Source organism: Lycorma delicatula, chromosome 5, assembly GCF_047948215.1.
Source record: "Lycorma delicatula isolate Av1 chromosome 5, ASM4794821v1, whole genome shotgun sequence".
Taxonomy (NCBI): Eukaryota; Metazoa; Arthropoda; class Insecta; order Hemiptera; family Fulgoridae; genus Lycorma; species Lycorma delicatula.
The window spans coordinates 107,889,453-107,916,366 of record NC_134459.1 but is presented as its reverse complement, the minus strand read 5'-3'; the positions used below and the strand labels follow the sequence as shown (position 1 = coordinate 107,916,366).

At 27.5% G+C, this 26,914-nt stretch overlaps 1 protein-coding gene across 1 annotated transcript in view; it reads right to left on the bottom strand.

Moving 5' to 3' along the window:
- The window catches only part of Ser (protein serrate), a 404,147-nt gene that overhangs the window by 161,556 nt on the left and 215,677 nt on the right, over positions 1-26,914 (bottom strand). The window lies entirely within an intron of this gene.

Sequence of the window (26,914 nt, the reverse complement as noted above, 5' to 3'; positions counted from 1 at the left end):
CCACTTTATAATATATCATTGAATGGCTTTCAACGAGGGCTTATTACTGCAGTTAAGAAAAAGTCCAAAATCCAAATGTTTGGATTTTGGGTCATTTTTGGCCTAGTCGATTGCAATCAAAAGGGGAGGTGCACAACTATATGTTACAAAAGTCCTAAATACAAAATTTCAACATTCTACGGCTAATCGTTTTTAATTTATTAATAATCAATAACCTCCGATTGTAAAAAAATTACAATTAATAATAATTCAATAACAATAAAAAAAATAATAAAATGAAAAAAAATATCAGAGGTTATTAATGAAATAAAATTTTATGTACTTTTAATCTGAAAAAAAAAGTGTTTATGTAATTTAATAGGCATTCAGTGAAGTCATGAGGTGTCCACATCAGATTTTTTTACATTGGTTTAGAAAAAACTACTACGTATAACCACTGTAAATTTATTATTTTTAAATCTTCATACACCATCCACATAACTGAAATAAAGGATTTTATATATAAGAAATTTTATCTTAATACATATTTATTAAAAATCAATGTAAACATTTTGGAGTTAGGAAAGATTTTCATAAAATTATAGCATTTAAATAAATATTCTAACTTCTATCTAGTGTATTCCAGTAAAAATAAAAAATTATGAACTTTCCTTTACGCAAATTTACTTTTATATAGACATTAATTATCATCTAATACTTAAAAACAATTTAAACTGAAAAATTACTTTCATACATTGTATTACTTTAATCAAATCTCAGTATATGTAATTTTTGAATAGATTATTAAAAAGTTAATCCATAAAATACACATCGCATTTCAACTTTTATAAGTTTTTATAACTAGAATTTTACGGGAGAACAATACTATATCAACAGCAAAAAAAGAAAAGAAGCACATCCAAGAAAGGAAGTACTGAGCAGGGTAATATATATTTTATGTATATACATGTATAGAGTAGGTGAATGTATATATATTTATGTGTGTATGTGTGAGCATAATATATAGGTAGGGCAGAAAAATGTGATGAAGGCAACAATCTCTAAATTATAATCTTTATTTATGTAAGTAGTATGCAAAGACGGAGACATAAAAGAAAGATTTTAGTTTAGGATCTCTTAAATAAGTTTTAAGTTTTTCTTTCTATTTTTATTAACATAATTTACTTCGTTTTTATTCTGAATTAAAGAAAGAATGAATGGGGGAATGAATGAATTAAATCATTCATTCAAATATAATTATTACAACACCGTAAAAAAAATTCAAGGTTAATAAAAAAAAACAAAATAATAATAATAAAAATAGTTTATATAAAAAACTATTTTTAGCAAAAATTATTGAAGGAAGTTGAATAATGATAACGGGGCCCACTTATATTATCTACGTCCTGACAACAGCTAACGCAGCTGATGAATGGGAGGTTCATTACACCATTCATAAAATATTACTAGCACAAAAGAAAATTAAACTCAATGACATAATGATTAATTAGACTAATTCATAATTTTTATACCACTAAATAATCTGTTTAATTATTAATTTGCATTAAGATATTTCTCAAAGTTAATTTTTAATTTACTTCTGTTTTATAAACAATAATTTAAAACATCTACATTAATAACAAACAAATTCGGTATATTATTAAAACTGTTCTCCAACTTATAAAATACAATAAAAAGAGAGGGAAAAATATTTCCCCTGTTTTAATTTTTCTAACGGTTAATGAATTTAAATAATTTTGCATAATTTTTTTAAAGATTAATTTTAATTACTACCGTAGTTTTTCCGCGAAAAAAGATTCTTTTTTTTTTGTTGTTGACAACTCATGTGAATTAATCCTTCCTTGTGTAGAAGCTTTTTCCCGTCCCGCGGAGCGGAATACGCAACTAAACTTAAACTGTATAGAAGCTTATTACTTCCTTTATGAACTTGTATGTATGTATCTATGTTTACAATGACAAGTTCTTTAATAATTGAATTTGATCGCTAAGCATAAATTTCAGTTATATAATTTCTTAAAAATTATTATTAAATATTTCTCAACCATCTTCATGAAATGGTTCTTTACCGGAACACTATGAAACTAAAAATTGTAATGTATAAAATGACAAAGAATTAAAACTAGTTCTTTTTCTTCTTCTGTGAGTATATCTTGTGAACTTTTCTTTTTTATTAACCTTCAGCATCTATCTTCATTTTTCCTTATTTCATTTTTCTGGAATGTTTCATTCAAAAACTTTTTTCTCTGCCTGATTTCTCTTTAAGTTTTTCCTTTTTAATTTTCGCAGAAGAGAATTCCAAATTAATTACCAAAATTTTTTATTCTTGCATTCCTCTTCTTTCTAATTCTCTTCAAAGCCTTCTCACTCATTCTCCTTTGTTTAACTTTCGTAAAAACCCGTGGTTTCGTGTCCATAGGTACATTTGAAAGCTTTCCATTAAACTTTCTGACAAAAATTATACGAATTCTCTGAAACGTATATTATCGTAAACGAACAGACAATAAAAACTTTTCAGCAGAATCAGTGAAACCTAATAAATGTAAATATGATCTTTATATTAATGATAAAATTCCAATATATATATATATATATATATATATATATATATATATATATATATAATAAACAAAATTTAATTTCATTAACGGTAAATATATTCAGTTTATAAACGAAATGTTTTTAAGAATCACGCTAAATAAAGTTAAACATCAACAAATTAAAGAATATTTTATTATAATTTCTAGAGCCATTTACTGGATTCAGTAACATCATTATATGGTTATTTGCCCTTTCGTTCCCATTCTGTTCTATTGTCAGATGAATTTTGGATTTCTTACAATTTTTTTGGATTTCCTTATCCATTTCCTTTTTAGATCATTTGTAACTGTAATTTTTTCCGGCTTATCTTTTTTGCATTTGTTACTGATTCTTCTTCCACAGTTATCTGTCTGTTTTAATAATACTTTTTTTGTTTAATATCCCAGTTGGTTAATATTTTTATTTTGATATTCCCAATTAAGTTTCTACACATGTTCATTTTCATCATTATTTCTTACTCTTCCCCTTCTTTGTCCAATTAATTTTCTTCAATTTTCTCCATACCCATATTTTAAATACCTGCTTAAGTGCTCTTTAGCATTGTTATTCTTGTTTCTATGTAAAAAGGTTGGTTTCAAAAAAAAATTATATACATTTTTTTCTATAATTTAAAATAAAATTACTTTTAAAAGAAAATATATTAGTTAAAAAAGTAATAGAATTAATTTTAAAACCCATTTCATAGATAAGAAAATACGCACGCGCGCGTAAGCAACTTTTATACGGCCAGCAGTATAATTGAATGTAATAAGGGAAGTACTTTTTTCTGATAAAATAAAGTTACTGGAAATTTTCTATCACTTTAAGCTTGCTACTTTAATGTACCGTGATTATAATAAAAGCAAAACAAAAAAAAAACCCAAGGAGAATGAACAAGCAGACAAGCAAGAAAGAATGAAAGCAAACTGGAATCAAGCAAAGAAAGAACGAACTGAATTGAACTGAACTGAAATGAACTGGCGTTTGGCATTTATAACTTTAACTAAAATGAGCAGGTTTAAAACCGACAATTAGCGACGTGAATCTGGGTCCCCAGTTTAATAATACAGTACAACCATTATATTATACAGTTGCTATGCATTTATTATCTATCCATAGTCGTGCTTTAAGATTTTTCACAACATACTACACCTTTGAAACTAGTTATTAGTGTCTAAACCAATCCAATACTGAACATACCAGAAAACAAGCTTTTCGATCTATCACTTAAAAAGAAATCCAATCCTAATCATCATGAGATCAGGTCTACCAATGAACTGTCTATACAAATCGTGCATGTTTGAATATAGACTACCAATAATCTTTACGCATGTTTTTTTTTCAGAACCGAAACTAAGATAATATGTTTTATTTGCAACATTTATTTAACGGCGTTAATGAATGAAAACATTTCCTGTACCATTAGCTAATAAGTAACTACGGATAACGGTTCAAGAAATAAATACCACCTACTCAATAGAAATACAACCGATATCCATTACCTATGCTTCATTTCAAATACTATATTAACATAGCTTAAGGATATGTATTCAGCATTATTATTATTCATAACAGTATTTCTTTTGTACGTAATTATACCTTTTTGTATATCGATTTACGAATATAATAAATACATAATAAATAATATAATCGAAAACATTAAATTCATTATAAATATTAAAATAATAAAAATGAGAAAGTTTAACAAGAAGGAACCGAATCCTTGAAATATAAGCCTGGTCCCACGATAACCGAGTCGTTAGAATCGATTATTATATTCTGTAATGTTAATAATAAATCTTTTATATTTTACACTAATAATTAAGCTAATAGAAACTTTAAATTCACTAGGTAATATAACTGGAAGTAACAATAATAATTAACTGGTTAAGTACGGTACCACAATGCAAATACGTAACAACTGATTGACAATATTAGAACTCAAATAACTACGTTAAGACTGGCGTTACTGATTTACGCATTGTGACCAGTACCTCATTCGTAAAATTTAAATTTAATTTTATTCATAAAATATGAACAACTTTCAGTTTTTTTTACAACCGATAATAGCAATAAAATTAATAAAAGTTATGTAAACTTCAAAAAGATATAATCCAATTCAAAAAGACAATTTTCTTTTCCAAAAATAAAGATATAAAGAAAATCAATATCCAGGGAACATACAACCGTTATTAAAGTGAATAAATTTAGAAATACGAACCAAAGCATCATAAGAACTAAAGAAACTCTTATTAAATAAAAATAAAGAAAAGCTTATAATATTTTTGAAATTTATTGCGTATGTTTCCAACCGTTACAGTTAAAATGGTTCTAGTTAGTCTTTTACAGTAACGAATTGTAATTATTACATCTTTTTATGATTTAATTCGTTACAGCAGCAAAAAATATTTGTGCATGAAAATAAGGTATGGATAATTTATAGTATGTGAAAAATCACAAGCATGACTTGGTTTTAAACCCTCAACCTTCTATATGACAGGCAATAGACGTAACCATACCGTTACGGAGGTCAGTTACTAAGGTGTTCAAGCTCAGTATGCTTTATACTTTATTCAATCCCTATGTAGTTTTAATGGAACTTTGAAGCAAGTTTTAAGGGCATTTACTTTTAAAATTTTTACCATAAAATTCATTACATTTTTTCACCCTAAAATTAGAGATATTATTAGAAAGATTACATAAATTTAATAATAGTTTTTTTTCAATACTTGAATAAAGTTGTTTAAAATAAACATTTCGTAATTGTAGAATTTCAAGTTTATATCTTAAAAAAAACTTTCTTTACATTAATAAATACATTAAAAGTGGAGAGACACGAGATCAAATTAATCAAAACGTTTATCTGTAATATGAAGATAGTGACGATGCAACGAACAGTTAGTTATATGTAGTTCTACCCTTGTCAACAATGCATTATAAAACTGGAAAACGATACATATGACGATAAGCTATTAATTTTTGTTATACGAAGTGGTGATTCTGCGTTCTACTCTTAAATAGAAAATTAATTAAATTAAAATATTTATTATTAATAATTGATATTTTATATAAATTAAGCCACTTTAAAGGTTACGTATTCCATTGTTGAAACTGACTACAACGCGCAGTTAATGTGTTAGTATATCTTCAAACAGAGTTAAAGTGTTAGTATCTCTTCTGAAATTAATATTTTATTGAAAAACTGTAAAAATAATAGATTCAATAGTTTAATACTACTTTTCATTTCTTTCCGTTTTGTTCTAATTTTTTGAATTCAACATCTTTATTACATCACCCATTACTTATTTTATATTTTGCAATCGTCTTTCTCTACATTTTTTCCTTCTACAATCAATTTAACTAACAATTTTTTTTTTAATAAGATTCTACTACAGATTTTTCTTCTCTTCTGTTAAACTTAAAACATTTCGTTTTTTTATCGATATACCTACTAATTTTCAAAACCTTCAATTATAAAAGCATAATTTTTTTATATTATTCACTAAGTAAGCTGGAAGCTTGTGCATGGGAATATGAAAAAGAAATTTTTTAGCGAATGAAAAATGTCATGCCTGACCGGGATTCGAAACCGAAACCTCAGAATGAAAGGCCAAAACGATACCTTTCGGCCACGGAGACGAATAATTAAAAGTTGCCAATATTTCACTCCATAATAAATTATTTTTTTAAATATTTCCAATTCTTAAAATTATATATCTAGATTAGTACTAAATATTAGGTTAAAAAATGGTTCAGTTTATTTTATTATAAATAAAAAGTATTTAAACATTTTCCCCAGTGAACTATATTCTGATCTTTAAATGTTCTAAAAATAATGTAAAAATCTTATTATTAACAGTTTTCTTTTACCAGTTTTGTATTTATCAAATGTGGAAGTCAACTGAATCATATTCCACGCTTTTCTTTCATTTAGAAATAAAAGATTTTGTTCTCTTAATAAATTTTTCTCTTTATTACTGTAATAACAATAATAAATAGTCCTCGTCTCACCATAAAAAAAACAAAATTCATTTTTTCTTTCTTTCTATTTCACTACATATATTAAAAAATAAATACTTCCATTACTTAATTGGTTTATTATGATAAGAAAAAACCTGCTAAATGGAATGCAATTATATTTAATGGAAAATGTGTTAATGTTTTTCCGTTTAAAACAATGGTAAATCCGTAGGATAGCAGAACAAAAAATTACTTCCCGTATCTGACAATTTTTAGGTTTTTTTTACATCCAAGAATTCCAAATCAAAAGTTTTATCTAAATGTTTGGTAAAACATTAGATGTTTAAATTATTATATATACGTAACTAAACTAATATTGTATCTAAATATAGGTTTTCCAAAGCAAAGTGACTTGAGAAATGTTTAACGATAATTAAAAATATTTAAAACGTTTTTAGGTTTAAACCAGAATATATTTACAAATAAATCTCATAATTCAGTAACTTTACTTTTAAAAATCCTGTAAATAAAAAATTCTTCACTTTACCTTAATGTGTTTAAGTTAAACAAAAATAAAAGTAAACAAACTAAAAAAAATAAAGAAATCCTCTATAGATCCACACTAAAAGATATGTTTATTATTTATACAGAAAAAAATAGAAGACGGGTGCGAGGGCCAATGCAGTATCCTCCCCGCTATCAAAGTCCGGATGTTGCTTCAATGATAAAACATCAAAAGCATGACAGTTGATTTCCACAACCCACTGCCCTACCTTCCTATTAACAAAATAGTACAGGAGATTTTATCAGTGTACACACGTGTACGATTATATATAAGGGATATATCTAATTTTAATTAAATAATAAGGTTCCAATTATAGTAATTTAATTCAAATAATATTGATAATATATAAATTTTAACCATAATTTTTACCTGCTTAATTCAATTTAGGAGAAAATTGTTCAAAAGTTAATATTTTACCTACCCAATCAATAACTAAAATAATTAAAATAACAATTACTACAGGCCATTTTGGTAACTCGTAAGCACGCACTAGCACATGTTTGCATGTACGGCAATAAATTTTGTAACGAATGAAAAAATATTTGTATTATATTCCTGGATACGTGGAAGAATAAAAATGTTAATTTAAGGAAGACAACTGCCGAACACGAATACTATTAACAATTAAAAGGACTTTCAACAGTTTCCTCGTAAAACTGACAACTTAAACGTTACTTTGATAAAATATTAACAAACTGTAACATTATACGGAAATAATTGTGTTAAATTTCAAGGTGAAGTGCATGCAAGCTGTACCTACTGGGATACAAGAATTACCTGTAATAATAATATATATATATATATATATATATATATATATATAAAACACCACGAACGTAAAAGTAATTGAACTTCTTGATAGAAACAATACTGGAAGAATTCTTGATGTCTATTAATCAATTTTACTGATACTGAATTTTTTTTTTAGAAGAAATTCCACAACGTTTTACTAAAATTTCTTTGTTAGCTAAAGAAAGTTATTTTCTTCTACTCCTCTGTTTTATAGTAAGCATTATTTATAAAAGTGAAAGACAAGTAAATTTTATACATATATATCTTCTTTAATAGCATTATAAATTTTAGTAAATGGTTTATAAATTATGGAAATGAGATTAAGAAATTACTTCTGGCACCGTAGGGGGTGAACTTATATTTCTCTTCTTCAGTTTTATTATAATTTAAAATGTACCAAACTCAAAAACGAATTGTGATTTATATTTTAAGTTCTATACATAATTAATAATTATGACCAGTTTCTACTACGAAAAGGGGCAAAATAAATGAAAACCTTAAGAGCAAAAACAATAACAATAAAAATTTTATTGTTTTGATAATGATAATCAAATTTTTATTGTAAAAACGAAAACTTTTATAGACTATTTTTTACAATTCACATCTATAATCAAACAGGAAAAAACAAAAATAAACACAATGAAATATTACATAACAAAAATAACACTAACTTAACATCTGCTAAACATATAACATTAAGTCTCTTATTATGTCAGTAAGCATAACTTCTCGACATTTTTATCGCTTTTGAATAAATAAAAGACAAAAGATATAAATAATAATTTAATAAAAATTAAGTAACCATCATTAAATTTTAATAACGCCCACAACTAATTTTTACATCTTGATTAGATGATATAAAAATGTACAAATGAATATCATAAAAACAAATTAAAATTTTACAGGAAATCTCAATTACTGAGACAGCTAGAAGTTCGGAATATAATTTTTCTTGATCCAAAGAGAATTGTTAGAGGATCTACTATTAAAAGTATTTTATTCGTTTATAAATGCCGTCTTGCCATTTAAAAAAAAAATTGTGAACATGGTTACCTATTTTATGATTTAAGAGAAATTATAAAAAAGGGAGTGGAAAATATAATTTGAATGCAAATTACTTACAGATATTTGATTTTTAAATGAGATCGAACGTACATGTATATGGGATGTACTATTTTATAAGAAATTAAGAGTTAAAACTTATTTAACAGTTAAGCATGCGTGAATATTTGCGTGGTCTATCGTCTAGACCAGGGCTTCTTAAACTTTTTTATATAGCGACCCCCTTCAAGCTTAGGAAATTTTAAACGACCCCCTCATCCATATAATGAAATATATATTAACCGTAGATGTAGATGTAATATCGCACTATTTTACAATGTAAATAAAATAAGGATTAAAGAATACGTACCCATTCATTTCACATATATATAATTGTAAACGTTGACGGGATATCGGTCGTAATAAAACACAATAAATAGAATGACATAAAACTATATATATATATTTATTCAATAGAAAAAATAAACTTTTGTAACAATTTTTTTATAAGAAAACATAAAACTATATCTATATATTCAATAGAAAAAATAAACTTTTGTAACAATTTTTTTAATAAAAACATATTATTAACATCAAACAATATTAATGTGACGGATGTGATTGTTTATTTTTACACAAATAATTAAATCTAGGCTCAATTTGAGTTAGTGCAGATCGTAATAAATTTTCAACGTTTATTAAAGTTGAACGGTATTTTGATTTTATGTAAGTTAATGTGGAAAAGGCTGATTCACATAAATATGTTGTACAAAATGGCAGTAATTTGTTCATTGCCATTTCCGATAGTAGGGGATATTCTGATTTGATTTCTATCCAAAATTCATGCACAGGCACTTGAGAAAATCTAAGTCGCAAGGTAGTATCACTTGTTAATTCGGCAAATTCTTCTTGTGCTTTTAAGTTTAAAAAATTAATTTCTTCCATTTCAATTGAAAATGGATTGCAAATCCATTGTTGTGTATCGATATCATTGGGAAAATACCTATGCATGTAAACTTCCATATCCTTCAAATGATTAACTATAATTTTTGTTATAGGAGTATCTTTTTTTTGAAATATTGTTACTAATTATATACTCGTCAGTAAATGGAAACATTTCGAGCGATCCACTTTCCACTCTGTTCTTCCATATAAGAATTTTTTTAACAAAGGCCTCAAGTTTATTTTTTAACATAAACATATTAACGCAGACTCCCTGCATTGATAAATTCATATCATTGATTTTATCAAAAATATCTGCCAAATAGCATAGCTTGAGAAGCCATAAATTATCTTGAAAATAATCGGCCAAATTAGAATTTTGCTCTGTTAGAAATATAAGAACTTCATCTTTTAAAGTTAATAATCGTTTCAAACTTCGACCTTTTGATAGCCACCTAACTTCAGCATGTAACAATAAACTTGTATAATCCGAATCCATATCGATGCACAAATTTTTAAACAATCGACTATTAAGTGCTCGACTTTTAATAAAGTTAATGATTTTGACTGCATCAAAAAACACAGTGTTTAATTCTGGTGCAATTTTTTTAACAAGTGCCTCTCGGTGAATCATACAATGTGTAAATGTAATATGATCATTTCCAGCTTTAACAAATGCTGTAAAACCAAGATCTTGTCCGGTCATTGCTGCAGCACCGTCCGTGCACACACCAACACAATTTTTCCAATTTAATCCTTCTTTTTCAAAAAACTCATTTACTTTTTTATATATATCTTTTCCACGAGTATGACCTTCCAGAGGACGACAAAACAGTATATCTTCGTGAATGCTTCCCTCATAAATATATCTTACAAAAAGTAACAACTGTGCCATTTTTGAAATGTCTGTCGACTCGTCCAGTTGTATTGCAAACTTTGAGCTGTCTTTAAGCCTCATAAGAAGCTGTTGAAATTGATCATTCAGACTAATGTCTGAAATTCTTTTGGACACAGTGTCATTTGATAATGGAATTTTACTAATTTCAGCAGCATACTGTTTTCCATGAACAATTTCAGACATTCTTATAGCTGCAGGTAGTAAAAGTCGCTCTCCAATAGTAAAAGGCTTTTTCGTGTTTGCTATCAAATACGAAACTTCATACGATGCCAATAGATATTTATCATTCAAAGTAACATACTTCTCCAAAGTGTTCTTTTCTTTATTTGATGTTTGCAAAAGACGCTCAAAATATTCTATTGGCTTTTTTGATAACGTTGCATGTTTAGTATTCAAATGTCGTTGCAGTTTTGACGGTTTCATGCTTTCTGCAGCCAAAACTTCTTTGCAAATTAAGCACACTGGTTGTTCTTCATTGTTGTGAGAAGAGCATGTGAAGCCATACTGCAAATATGATTCGTCATATTTTCTTTTTTTTGTTTTGCTAGAAGTCGGATTTGAAGCACTGCAACTTGGTTGTGACGGCGTGGCAGACTTATTAGTTGGAATTTTAATTAGCCATTTATCCATGATAGTTAAATAATAATAAATAATTAAACAAAATGTAGTAGAACTTTAACGTAATAATTAAAAACACCAACTGAAAATTACACAGTAAATACACACATGTCACTACGAAGACAAAGCTGAGTCCAAACTGAAGTACAAACAGAAAAATAACTACACTCGAATCTTTACCAGTGTAATGACAACAAATTACGATCAGATCAACCCCGACGCATGGCGTGTTCAAAGTGTGCAGCGCACAAAGGCACCGTATCACAAAGACGCCGAAAAAGAAGCTTTCATTTAATTTTTTTTATTATTCTTTTATAAAAATAATATGCCGATTCGCCTAGCCTAGCTTGATTATGCTTCCGTATTGTATGTGTAAGCTGTAAGGCGACGCGGCGTCTGGGTACTTATAATCACTAAGTTATCTTGCAAACACTGACGCCGGCGGCCAGACATCAATGTCGAACGTTCAGTTGAAAATCGAGGAGCGCGTTGTATTTATTATTTTAAATGCTACTTCCATATTTTCATTTATAGGCCCTACATAACAGTTTTGCATTGCCACTTTTTTCAAAAAATAGTTATAATAAAACTACAATAGTATTTTGTATGATTTTTATTTGTACGTAGTGTGTATACTAATTTTAAAATTTTATTTATAATGATTGAAAAGTATCATATCTTTGCGACCCCATTTCAGTAGTCTCGCGACCCCCCTGGGGGTCGCGACCCACAGTTTAAGAAGCCCTGGTCTAGACAACTTCGGTTTAAGTGATTTAAGTGACAGACCAACGGGAGAAGCTGACATTTGAATGTAGCAGTTTCTGTTGAATTTGGAATAGGTTGCTGGGTGGCCAATCATTGTATAAAACAAATATCATAGTAGGCAGTATAAAACTTACTAAGTTCACTTCATTAACTCAAAAATGACGAAGAAGATAAAACGTATGGTTGATGATAAGCAAATAAAGACAATTCCGTTTCCAATAGATGAGCAACATAAAGTTAAAAAAATTTACGGTCACTGGAAACGGACATCGTTTCTTTAATTTAAATACGTTCTTTAAAATTAGTTTTCTTGTAGATAAAATTAAATGACGTACTAAAAACAAGTAATGTCAATATGACCGATTGTACTTATTTTGTTTTTCTTCTGACAACTGTATAAGCATTTTTGTTATTGATATATCAAGGATCAAACAAGTTTCATTAGTTTTTGTTCATTCTTTGAAAAAATTATTTATTTCCTAAAAGATTAAGTTCTCAGTTTTCATGTTAATTCAACCCAAAATTTAAAAAAAAATTGATAATTAATTAATTCTAATGTCAAATAGTAGACATATTAAAATGGATAAAAATTAACATCCGATCTGTTTGTTTTTCCCTTCCTGCCTCCCACGTCCGGATCCGTATTTAAGCATAAACACGGCCCTGGGACTTCCCAGGGCCGTGTGGTTAGAGGCGATGGCACTTGCCATCGCCTCTAACCACAGGAAAGGAGCAGCCGAGGCCCTGCTATGCCGTTCCCAGCCGCCCCAACCCAGTAGCCAGGACTCGGTCCTTTGATGTCCGGCCTCTAACGGGGGAACCCCGCCGGGTTTCGATCTTTTCAGTTTGGAGGGTAAGGAGTCCCTCTGCTTCCTCACCGCCGCCCATCCGGGCAAGCCCAGACAAACGACGACTCCACCAGAGGGCTGTCACTCGTCCTCCGAACTTTTTGATGAATCACTCCTGCTAGGAATTGCGAGATCAAGCGTGTACTAACGCTCGATCGTCAGCATCTTACCAGCATCCACACTCAGCGACCCCACCAGTAGTTCACATACCTGACGATCATGATTCCACTTTTTTTTTTTCGTTTTTGTTTTTTTTCCCCTACATCCCTGGGCCGGACATCCAATTAAGTATACTCGGCCCAGAGTCTTTTGACTCTAAGGCGGTCTTCCTGCCCACCGGTTTTACACCCGGCACGGCAGGTCAACCGTCCCGGTACTAGATCTTTTCTTGCCTGCCTCTAATTCCCGCCGACGAGGGCATAGCCCGACTATGCCGTTCCCCACCCCCGCCGACAGAATACCGGGTCTCGGTCTTTATGCCATTTGCCTCAAACCGGTGCGACCAGCACAAGGAGCGCGCGCACCCCCAAACCAGCCACACCGGCTGGGTCTAGGTCTTTTAATTTTATCCCTGCCTCCGCAGTATGAGCAGTTCTCATCGTCTGCCTTCCTCCACCCAAATAGGTTTGTCTCAAAAGCCCCGTAGCCCGTCAGGAATTGCGCGAGCCAATAGCTCCAAATCCCCTCCCGAACCATGGTCTTATGTCCTTGATGAGTCGATGGGTCCATCGCCCTTTACCGGCAGCGTTCCACCAAGCCTGCCGTTCAGCGATCATCGCCTCAAACGAGTTCTTCCAATCGCCTCACTCGTAGAGCGCAGAAGCACCATCCTTGCCCCCCTTCCAGGAGGGAGGAATATGTTGACCCGATCTAATACATAAAGTACAAAAAAGTTGTTTTTTTCTTCAGGAATTAAAGAATCATCAAGAAGGGACAGGTGTAAGTCTCCTTTAAGGAACAAGTCACTTACCTCCCCGCAATAATGTATGAATAGGAAATATTCAGTTAAAACTTTAGGGCGTTCCATGGAGTTCAGGTTTACATCGTTATTTTTTGGAAAGTTTTACGGAAATAAAATAGTTATAAATTACAGAAAAAAATTTTACTCACGACGGAACGGAGAAGGTATGTGTGTTTAGGATAAGAGGGTGTGTTATGTTTATGTGCATGTCTCTTATCATTTTCCTCAAAAACTATTGGAACAATTTCGATTCAGTTTATTTTGCAGTACAAAGGTATCACTTCAGAGCAGATTCTTAGACACGTTTTACGGTTGTAAGCCACCAGGGGGCGCTACAATAGATGTGTTTCTCTAAAAGGGCTGGGCCGATTTTGATGGGATTTTTTTGCATTACATAGGTATCACTTCAGGGCAGGTTCTTAAATTAATTTTACGTTTATAAGCCGCTGCAGTAGATATGTTCCTTCAAAATGGCTTCGAGGGTTTTTTAAATTTTAAATTTTATCACTTGTTATTTATTATAATTATTTCGTATTAAAAAAATGAAAAGTTAGTGAAAACTAGGTGTTTAGAAAAAACATATATATATATATATACATACATGCATACACTTCTTTTTATGTATTTAGTAAATTACAAAAGACAAAACTGAAAAATATCAAAAAGTTTTGATTTTTTTCAAATTTTTAATGTTATAATTATTTACAATGGTAAAAAAATCTACTGAACTCATTTGTTTTCTTAATATGAAAGTTTTAATTATCATTAATTTTCCCGTTAAAATATATCCTACTATTTAAAACTCATCTATTTGTGACGTACGATTAATAATCTGAATCGGTTATCCGTAATAAAACTAATAACAAATAGAAAACCAAACCAATTTTGCAACCCGATAATTATAATTATGTAAAAGTAGGTCACACAATTATAGGTAAATACAAAAAAATTATTAGATGTTTTATTTATAAAGATGACAAATGATGTGCAATTACTAATTAAAACAATTGTGCGTAATTATATAAAGTTTAATTATATGTATTATAAGAGGGTTCAGAAATCTTAAACCAATCAGCTGATCAATCATTATTAACAAACTGTTAACACACGCGCGCACGCACATAATTAATATAAATAATATACAAAATGATTTATACAACTTAAGTGATACCAATTATAGTTGAGCATTAGCCTAGAGTTAGTCACGTATCATTAGACAAGTTTTACCCATATTTACAGTAACGTCTGACCCATTAAATAATGTATAGTTTACAATTTATGTTTTCTGTCAATTTATTTTAATCAATTGGCTTCATAAAATTAATGTTGATAAAATATTCTTTAATATACATATTTTATACGTTAAAAAAAAATAATGTCGGTATAAACATAAAACGAGATCCGACGACACTTTCTTATTTTATATAAAACAACCTGAATTACAGGAAATTTAAAAGTAAAGTAAAACTACGTTGAAATAAATAAATGAATGTAGTATTTGGAATGATCCTTAACATTTGTATGTATGAATGAATGAATGAATAAAAGACTTAACATAAGGAGTAAAAGCCAAAAAAAAAAAAATCATAAAAAATAAAAGGAGAAAACATACTAGAGACAAACAGATAGAGTTTAGTTAAAAGTTAGTTGATTTAATTGGAACTTGGTTGAATAAATTAACCGGTACGTAATGTAAACGCCCACTATTCCACCACTAACTTGTATACATGACTTGTATGTAGAGGTCTGAAATAACATTGTGAATACATTTAACCTGTGTCAACTGATTCTTAAATCTAATACACCACTTCGCCATTTTATTGCAATAAATTATCATCAATTCCCACATTTAATAATCAAGTTACGTTACTGTATCCTTATTTATTTTTATTTATTTTTTTTAAAGTTACGTAAGATAAAGTTTATGAAATTCTACTTACTCTTCTACTATTTATTAATATTTTTCATGAAAACAGGAAAATAATTTTTATAGTTTTATGTAACATTAAGTCTTTACCGATCTAAATTTTAATAAATGAAAAAAATATTGAATTCGATTAGTCTTATTAAATTCCTAATATTATGTTACAGAACTTTACTGAAAATATGTTTTATTTATTTTTTTCTTAAAAAGAATTAAAATTATATTAAAAAATTTGATAACGAATATTAAATGTTGAACTATAATTATATAAATAAGTTTCATGCCATTTTGTTTTTTGATTTGGAAATAGCAAAACTCCTGTAGTTTTGTTTTTTACTCCAAGCCGTAAGCACTATTATTGGTAAAAGTAAAATGAAGAGTTTGATACCTATTTTTTTGAAAATTTAAGCAAAGAGGTTCACAGACAAAAAAAAAACCGTTTAAAATACAATATAGGATAAAAGATTTACATATATTTTTTTCATTCGAGTTGTATACAATGAATAATTTACTTCCTTGTACGAAGCAAAGAAAGTATTGTGATCGCGAAAAATTTCGGTTTTCAGATTTCAACGGAAATTGTGACCATTATGACCATCCCATGACTAGTCATGAATCCATGAATCCATTTTGACTAGTTTCGACGCGACGTTCCTGCGTCATACGTCTGACATATGTGCGTACGTATGTATCTCGCATAACTCAAAAACAGTCGAAGATGTTGAAATTTTGAATTTAGAACTGTTGTAATATCTAGTTGTGCACCTCCCCTTTTGATTGCAATCGACTTGACCAAAAATATCCAAAAAAGCCTTTTTCTTAACTGCAGTAGTAAGCCCTCATTGAGAGATTTTCAACGATTTATCTTAAGTGGTACTTATTTTAATTGGTTCCAGAGATATAGCCAAATAAAATTTTAATTAATGGAATATTTGGATCTTACAAAAGGAATGCATATCGGTTCAAATCGACTTCATATCCTTTTCTTTTTTTTAATTTAAATATATTGATTTCATAATAATAATTATTTACCTGCGTATGTAAAATTTTTTACAGTAAATAATTCAATAATAACAATAAAAAAAAAAAAAAATATGAAAAGAAATCAGAAGTTATTAGTGAAATAAAATTTTATGTACTTTAAAAACGGGTATATGTAATTTAATAGACGTACAAGGAAGTCATGTGGTGTCCACATCAGATATTTTTATAAATAATTTTACATATAAATATATAAATGTACTTATAAAGTATTATGATACATGCACTTAAAATATATTAGACAACAGCAAGAAACGGATGTTCTCTAAACAAAAATTCTCAAATGTTTTTGGTTAAAATCATTATATCGGTGTAGGAGATATTGTTAAGAACTCCTCTTAAGATTTATTTTAACATTTCCTTGATGATAGAAATAAGAGAGAAACATTTTAGATTTATATGATCATGAAGAAAAGTTCAAATTTTTTTACTTTCCTGGCATTATAGCTCTAGGCTATACTGCAAGAAAGAAAATATGACAATCAGTCAAAAAATGGGGTATGGTTTTTTTTTCATTTCTCGATGTTTCATGATCCAGGGACTCTAAAAAAAAAAACAAAAAAGTGAGGGGTAATATTTGTACGTACATGTGCTGGCAGGTTTGACGTTTAGTAACGTTTGACTGGATAATCAATTTGATGAATTTTTTACAGTGATGGAGTTATTATTTTCAGGGGTAGAGGTAGATTTTTTTTGGGTCAATTTTCTCAAAATTGTTCAAATATAACCCGACTTTATATTAAACTCAATTCATGACTGCATGCTTATCTTATAATTTTTTAAAAAGTTTTCCCCAAATTCCCCCAGTTTCCTAAAAATCCAAAAAGGTTTGTTTTTATTTATTTCATATTCATTAATTAAAATTTTTTTATATCTTCCTTTGTATAGTAATTACCTAGTATCTGCCTAGTTGGCAAGTATTTGCCTAGTTTGCAAGAGTCAAAAAAAAAAAAAAATACCTAGGAGTCAATATTGATGGTGGGGAAGCCTATCAAAGTTTAAAAATGATTTTTTGTATAAATACTTCGGTAAAGTAAAAATATTAAGAAAATTTTTCTAGAACCTAAAATAATTAATCCTTATCAACAATAATTGGAAAGTATTATCAGAAAAAATTGGTAAATTTGTAGGTATTTATTTATTTTGAAATAAATAATAACTTGGTGCCTATAAAATTATTTTTTATTTTTTTATTTTTTATTTAACATTAGGTATTTCAACGGAAATCTCAGCTTCACAGAACGTATTATCTACCCGTATATAGACAAAATCTAAGTTAAGGTATTTTAAAATATAAACAATCTTTTTTCATTTACCGCAAAATAGTAAACAATCTTGTCTACAATTTTAATATTTTAATTTTACTTTTACTTATATATATATTATATATATATGCACACACACACACACACACACACATATATACATTTTGACACTTATTGTACATTTATGAGGAAGTACTTAACGTTGGAGAAAAGACAAAACAGATTAAATATAAAAAAAATAAATAAATTTTATCAAGCATTTTGCTGTTAGAATGCAATCTAATAAGCTACTTATTTTACATAAAATTGGAGAAGTTTAAATTCCATTTTAAGTTCTGTTTGTGTAACATAACTAACTTTTTTTTTTCAATAATACAATATAGCCGAGGGAAGGTTATATATATATTTTTTAAATAAATAAAGAATAATTTTTATATTTAACATCCAATAGCATGATAGTCAATGTGACCTTTAAAATTAATTCTACTTAAAAATGTGTCAAAACTAAAACATTTTAAATGAAATATGGAAACAATCTAATATGTATGTATATATATATATATATATGAATATAAATAACACTCTTAATTTTAACGAAATTCCAAAAACCTAATTCCACATAATTACTATATAAATAATACGAATTCTAATATAAATAAAATAGATACACGTTAAGAAGAGAGATTAAAATTTTGAGAAAAAACTAGATCAATAATTAATTGCCAAGTAAAAAAAAATAGCAACTCTAAAATATTTGGTTAAAAATTAACAAATTTAACAAATGAAACAATTTTAATACGAAAAAAAAAAGGATTATAAATAATTCAAAAAACGTAGAATATCGTTATTTTTAATAAAATTAATGATTTATTTCTAATATGAGAAAAATATGTAGTTAATTTAAAAAATAAAAAAACCATCTTACGTAATTTTTAATTGGTAGCATAAAATAATCTTTGTTAATAGTATTATTCCATGATAAAATGGATTAGTTTACTGAATATGATGACAATCCCCAGAACCGAATAGACATTAAGAAAAACCATATATGGCAAACCAGTTAGCAAAGCGGTTAACTACGTAGAATGCGGTATCTTCTCATTAGCAGAGACCGTCCTATCTGTCCGTCTGATTGTCGTCAAGTCACACTTATAACGAATGAATAGTATTATAGTTTTAAAAAAAATCAGGGAAAGTAATATCTTTGTAGTTAAAATTAAATAAATGATAAATTCTCTCAATAGATATAAACTCATTAATTTTTCTTTAAATAAAAAAAAAATGAATAAAAGAAATGCATTTATAAGATAACAATGTTTATTTGAACAAGTATCTTTGTTTACTTAAAAAACAGTTCTATCTTTCATTATAAATAATGGGTATAATGATATAAACAAATACCGTGCACTGCTAGTTAAAAAAAAAGTAGACATTCTCTATGATTCAAACAAAATAAAAACATACTAAAAGTAAAGTTAGATTACGTTACAATGATACTACAGACTATTAATCCATCAGTTAAAAAAGTGAGATTTGAATTCAAATGAAATCAAAAATTAAGTCATAATTTTTTTTTTTATAAAGTCTACTAATTATGTAATTTATTTAAAATATAATATTAAATGAATTCATAACCCAGTTATTTTTTATATTCTTACTCTTAAGATATATATATATATGTGTGTGTGTGTGTGTGTGTGTGTGTGTGTGTAACAACTCCATAGTTATTATTTCAGTACACCCCAGAAAAAGAAATCCTCAGGAAACTGAATACAGTAAAATATATAATGAGTTTTTCAAAGAGGAGCAAGAAAGTGGGTTTTTTCCAAAACTGTATTCTTTTTAACGAAACTTATATTGAACCAAATTTAATGCCCTCTATCAAATAACAATTTCTGATTATTTAATTAAAAATAAAACATTCATTTATCAGTTTTTGTATATATTTATCTACAGAAACTGATCAAATGAAAAGTATGCAAGATCAAAAGATTAACGGTAATCTATAATTCCTTAAAAAAAAAAAAAAAATCGTTTCATTTAATATAATCGTTATATTTCGTAATTACGCTTTTCAAACGGTGATCAAATAAATACGCTAAATAAATAATATGTGTACTTCTTTTTACTTTTATAGAGCTGGTTTCATATCGTATTACGGCACATTTTACCGGGTATTTTAAAGGTAACCTGTAAAAGGTTATACATTTAACAAAAAAAATCGTAAAAAGCTAAAAGCTTAATCGTAAAAGCTTCGAAGGGGGAAAACTGTAATATCCGTCACCAAAGAAAAAAATTGTTTTTGAGTAATTTCTTAAAAACAATAATAAAAATAAATATTAAAATTTAATACTAAATAAAACGTTAGGTTTTCTGTATTATTGTTGAAAGTTTTAATTAACTAGAAGAAAAGATATAAGAATTACGTCAAATTATGAACATAAATAAACAAGAACAGAATTTTATCACTAATATTGGAAAAATAATATTTAAAAAAATTGTACCTAATAAAATAGTAATAATTATTTTACTTTTCATAAGTCGATTTCAATATAAAGAGCACTAAAATATTTACTGTTTTGTTTCTCAGTAAAGGTAGGATTCTATTTTAACTTAAAATGTTTATTTTTATAGCAATAATTTGAATCATTTCCATTGTTTTAATTACGATAGGATGGAAAATTAATAGCGAAAGCAAAAGAAGTTCAATTACAACTGCTTGCAATCTCAGTAGTCTGTAAGAGAATACGATTGCTTCTTATCATTCCATAGCGTAATTGTACAGATAAATACAAGACGTTATATGTTGTTCGTTTCCACAAAGCGGCGGTACTCCATTAATAGATACGAAATTAAACAAATTAAAAATTTGCATAATATTTGTATTTTTTCCTCATGGAGAAAATGAAATCATTAGACATAATTTTAAAATAAATAAAATATGCTAACCTTGTATTACACTACTAAAACAGGTTTAATCCAGCAAAACATCTTAAATGCAATTTAAATTTTTATGTAATGTTCAGAAGTGAACCGTATTGAATTAATGAATTAAATCCACAGGAACAAATAAGTAGGTAGTTTGCTATCAATTAAAATATGATTTATTACAAAAGGAAACAAATGTGTTATATTAGAAAGAAATAGTAGTGGTAAACAGAAATTGTAGAATTTTTAATGATATATTCTACAAAAATAAAATAATTTTAATATTTTGTTTTAAATCTTTTATTATTTTTTACCATAAATAGAATATAATTTTAAAGTTCATTGTATAGCATGAAACAAACCTACCGTAAGAACTTAGTATTTTTGTGTTTAATAAGTTTGAAAATGTAGAATTCTATTAAATTTTCAGAATACAGGATGAAATTGAGTATAAAATTGTTATTTTCATAGAAACCGACGTTTGTCCTTATCAAAAAAGTAATTCCCGATTTTTTCTAAAATATAAACCATGATTTAATATCCTAATTTACTAAATAATATTTTCCATAATTTCAAATAAAAAGCGCGAAAGTAAAAAAAAATACCATGTTTATTCACAACCAATTATTCTCAAAAATAAAATAAAACTCGTTATTAAAATCTCTGGAACCTGGCCTAAAGAAAATATGCAAATTCATGAAATAAATCATTTAAAAAAAAAGCAATGCATAAATCCTACATTAACATTTTTTTTGTAATAAATAAGAATTAAATTATTCTGAGTATTTATATAATTTAAATTACTCACGTTGTTATAACAGTTGTAACGTATTATAATATAGTAAAAACAAGGCGGAGAAATATCGTATGATAACTGAAATTATTCGAACGAAAATAAGTTTGAAATGACAGGGTCCAAAGAAGAATAAATAATACTGTACAAGAGTGTTTGAAGAGTTGTAATTTGTGAAAAGATGACGTTTCTAATAGCAATAATATTATCATCTGAGCCTCCTCTAATATAACCATTAGGAGAGCACACGAATGGAATAGTGGAAGTTATAACCCTCGGGCTAGTATCCTTATGCACGGAACGAGGAACCTACTGTAACTTAATGTGTAGTATACATAGTAGCATATCTTTCTATAGTAGCAAGCAATTCAATTCTCAGTAACAAGACAAACACGGAACACACAAATACATTCAAACAAATACAATGAAAGACAGAAAGAAAAGTATGTACTGTTCATGCAGTACAGTCGTTTAAATATTTAAATTAATTCATTTAAAATGCTATTTTCACGTTTATTTTTCTCACTTAAAATAATAATAGTTTTTGACCTAAAACATTGTTCACGATTTTGTTTAAATCTTCTTTTATTGCAAGGAATAATATAGATAGTTTTGAAAAACGTTATATCTGTTAGTTAACAGTGTAGCATAAAATATGCATCAAATAAAAATTGTATAAATTAATATTTTCGTTAACCCATCATTTTATTATGCAACACGATACAATACATTACCTGATCTAATAAAACATAACAAAATCCAAGGAATAAAAAAAAAATTACAAAGTATACGTATTGTAACAAATAAAAGCAATGCAAAGTTATTTGTTGGATAATAATTTGTAAACTAAGTATAAATTAATTAAAAATATAGTAAATTGAGCGTATTTTATAATAGCTTAATAAAATGGTAACCTGAACGCTTTACGAAAAAAATTATACAGTTAATACAATGGAGATTACAACCTCAGTGTTTTAACTACCTTGTGGTGTTTTTTGCATTTCAAGTTAGTATTATGTGTTCAAAACAATTAAAATCTCAAACCCGATTTTTTAATCAACCTCTTTCCTTTATCCCATATCACATTCTGAATTATTGCAAAACTTAGATACTATAACGAAAGTAGTTATTTTTATATAATTGCGTTTTTTACAGACTTTTCGAAAAAAAAAATTGATTTCAATCGGTACAAACAGTTTAGATAAAATTTATTTCAACATTCGTTCACAGAATATTAAAATCTCGTTAATCTAAATTTTCTCTCACTTTGTGTAATTTAATCCGAAAATAATAACATTTATTTCATTTTCAAAAGAAAATTTTAATATAAATTAGATGAACAATAGTGAAAAATTAGATTAACAATAAATTATATAAACAATAAATAAATCCAATAATAATTAAGGAACATTCAGTTTCTAAATACCCTCAGAATACTTATAAAATGGTTTAGATTTCGGTATAACTTCCCAAAAAAAAAAAAAATGTTTTACCTTGTTCAATACATAGTCATTCACTAATACTATGGAGTACATTTACTCAGGATACTTCTTAAATACGGCCAAGAATCTTTTAACTAGAAAAATATGAGATAAGTAGGTTGCTAATCCCATGTAGTAAATATCAGTTTAATATTTTGCATGTTCTTTACGAAAATACCATTATTTCTTCACGAATATATTAAAACAGTATAAAAAAACATAGTGATAACTTGTTATCTGAAACTCTGGACTGTTTTCTAAAGCTGTAACTAAGTACTTTGAAGCCAATAATATTTGTCATAAGAATAAAGAGATATTTTATTGAAAAATTAAATTACGCAAAGATACCATTTTGTTGTAAAGGAACTTAATCGATATTTCGGTAGGAAAAACCCTGGTTTTGTTTTGTCATACGGATATCTTATTAGTTTATATATAATATTTTGAGTTTTGTTTTTGAACTGCTGCACAAGGCAACAAATATGATAGTAATTTCTTTTTTTGTCATAACTTGTTTTTACTCTTTGTATTTTACATTATTCTTTGTCGGTATGTTAGATAAAACGTACCTCTTACATACTACATTCTCCAGAACGGATTTTATAAATCGTATGATTGCTTTCCTTTGTCGTTTTTAACTTCAATATACATTCCTAAAACCGTATTGATTAATCCTGGTTGTCTTAATGATGTGTCCATTAACCACGCTATTCGTTTTAGAGAATTCTTTAACTCACTTCTCTTCTCCAGTTCCTATTGAAACTTCTTAATTTCGTACTCTCATCAACCTACCTCATTCTCAAAAGCCTAAATGAATTTAAAGTTCTTTTCTTTCGTTCCCTGTATTATTTTTTTAAATTTAAGTATTTCCAATTCTTAAATCTGTTTTTGTTATCAACAGATCTTTTCTACATAAATGTTCTCTATTTTTTTGATTAATATTTTTTTATGCCGTATTGATTTTGTCAATTTCTTTTAATTTTACAAATGCTAATAGATTTTAATACAAGATCTAAACAAGCGTCTTTAAAATTTTAAGATTCTCAATTTTCTTGCTTTTCCGGAAACTACTCGGCTTCTGTTTTTACATGTACACTTCCATACGCACATAAATGTGTACACTCGCAGATGTATTTAAAAGTATGGTTTTGGATATTTACATTTAATTTAACAATTTAATTGAATAAATATGTATTTAATAGTTGTGTATTAGTGTTACTATTACAATGAATGAAGTTAATCTGTTAATCAAAATTTTTGTGTACAATAGAAAATTTGAGATAAAAAAATAGCCGGAATGTTTTAAAAATTAAGAAGTACGTTGATCGGCTACGAAACATATAGATATTTTTAGACAACGAGTTCTTGGAAATATAAAACATGTACGCTCTATGCGAAGCTCAAGGTAACAAGTAGATGGTAGATCATGAAATGTGCCGTGTTCATATTTTGTATATTAAAATTAATATAATTAAAATATAAATAAAAAATACTAATTTTAGGTTACAAATTTTAGAAATATTTCCAAAAAATAACGGTAGTTACTGTCGTCGCAAATCTAGTAATAAAATGATAAATCTTAATGGCAGAGGCGCTCTTGTCAATTACTTTTGACGATGCAGCTGGATGCAGCAGCGTATTCTGGGAATCAAAGACCAAAATAATGGATAAATGATAAAATAAACGGATTAAGATCAATCTATAATATCAAAATTTTATACGATGACATCTCTACAAGCCATTGTAATGAAATGTTAACGTGATATCACTTTTTTCCTGTTTTTATTTAATGTTAAAAAAAATCATTTCAATCAATTGAAATATGGTTACTATGTAAATAAATAAATGTAAAATAACTAAATTTTTTTTTGTTATTAAATAAATAAGAGAATTTGAAAAATGTATGAAAAATATTCGTAAGATTTTTAATTGATTAATAAAAATGCTATTAAATCTGTTCATAAAATTCTTGTGGAGAATTTAACAGAATGAGAAACATAGAAACATTTTCAGAAGTTATATGAAGATAACTATAAAACATAAGCTAGTTTAACCGTAAAAGATTAATAAAACAGTATGATAAATGAAAGGAAAAAAACATATTTTAGAATTAGCACGTCATGCCACATTACAACCATTTGAAACATATACTGAAATATAGTGTAACATGCTTGATTTCATAAATTATACGCTAATTTCATAATTTATAAATACGTATCGGATATAAGTAGATATACATATATTTACACACTCACACACTCAATCGATACGCAAAGATTCTGCGTATCATTATGCTAGACATACATTATGTTAAAATAACGCGCGCGCACAAAAGTCCTTGTCTGTAGATCTGCAGTAAATATATTCATACGAGCATAACATAATATAGCATAGATGAAGCGTATAACCAGGTCTAGTTGACTTGGTCACGGAGAGTCCCACAGTCACATACTCACTTAAGCGTGAATGAATTATTAGGCAGGCAATAAAGTGGACCCAAGTCTCTACTATACCCTTCTTTACAATCTTATTACTATTATTACACAACTAATACAAGATGAGACTGTTCGGTTTGGTTTAATACTTGTTCATCTGTTTTATAAAACACGATTCTGATTACTATTATTATTACAAAGACATTTATGTGTTAATTTAAATGAAATAAGAAATATAATTCTACATGCAGCTTAAATTCCGCATAATTTACTGGAAATTGCACATTTTTACACCTTCCCTACATTGCTATTAATTATAAATTATGATCGTTGTATTTATATATTATTATTGTTAATTAACAATGACAAAGTAATAATACGTGTATATTTGATCACCGAAAAAATTACTTATTAAATTTACGCTGATAAATCTTGAACATCATGCAAATATTACTTTTATCGATTCAACATTTCTCAACATATGTTTTGCAATACAAGTACATTGCTTATAACTAATAAATTAACTTTAGTAAGTGTATTTTTTATTCGTACTTATTTTTTTGTTTTAAAGTTCATTAAAAAATCCTATTTGGAAATAATATGAATTAGCTGATAATAAAAGATAAAAAGTTGAGATTATGTGGACATTTTATTTATTCAATTTTTGTAATATGTAAAATAAATAAGTTTTTTTTATTCAAACCATTTTAAATTAGCCAGATTATAGGCATGTGAAATAAATAAATAAAAAAAAACATATAATCGATCCTTAATAAAATTATCTCGTAATATTTATCTGGAAACTAAAAGAGAGTTAATTAATTACTTTTAAGATGAAAAAAGAATGCCAAGATATGTCGTGAAAGAAGTATTAAAAAATAATATTTTTAAGTCGTTACGATAGGAGAAAAAAACAATTATTATTATTACATTAAATGAAAGATTCCTCAAAAATTTAGAAATTCATCAAAAACCATTAGCGACCAACTTCCTAGAAATAAAAAATACATTCCCTACCTTAAAATATATAAAAACAATTTATCTATCACAATTTAATTTAATAAAACTAACCCACTCATC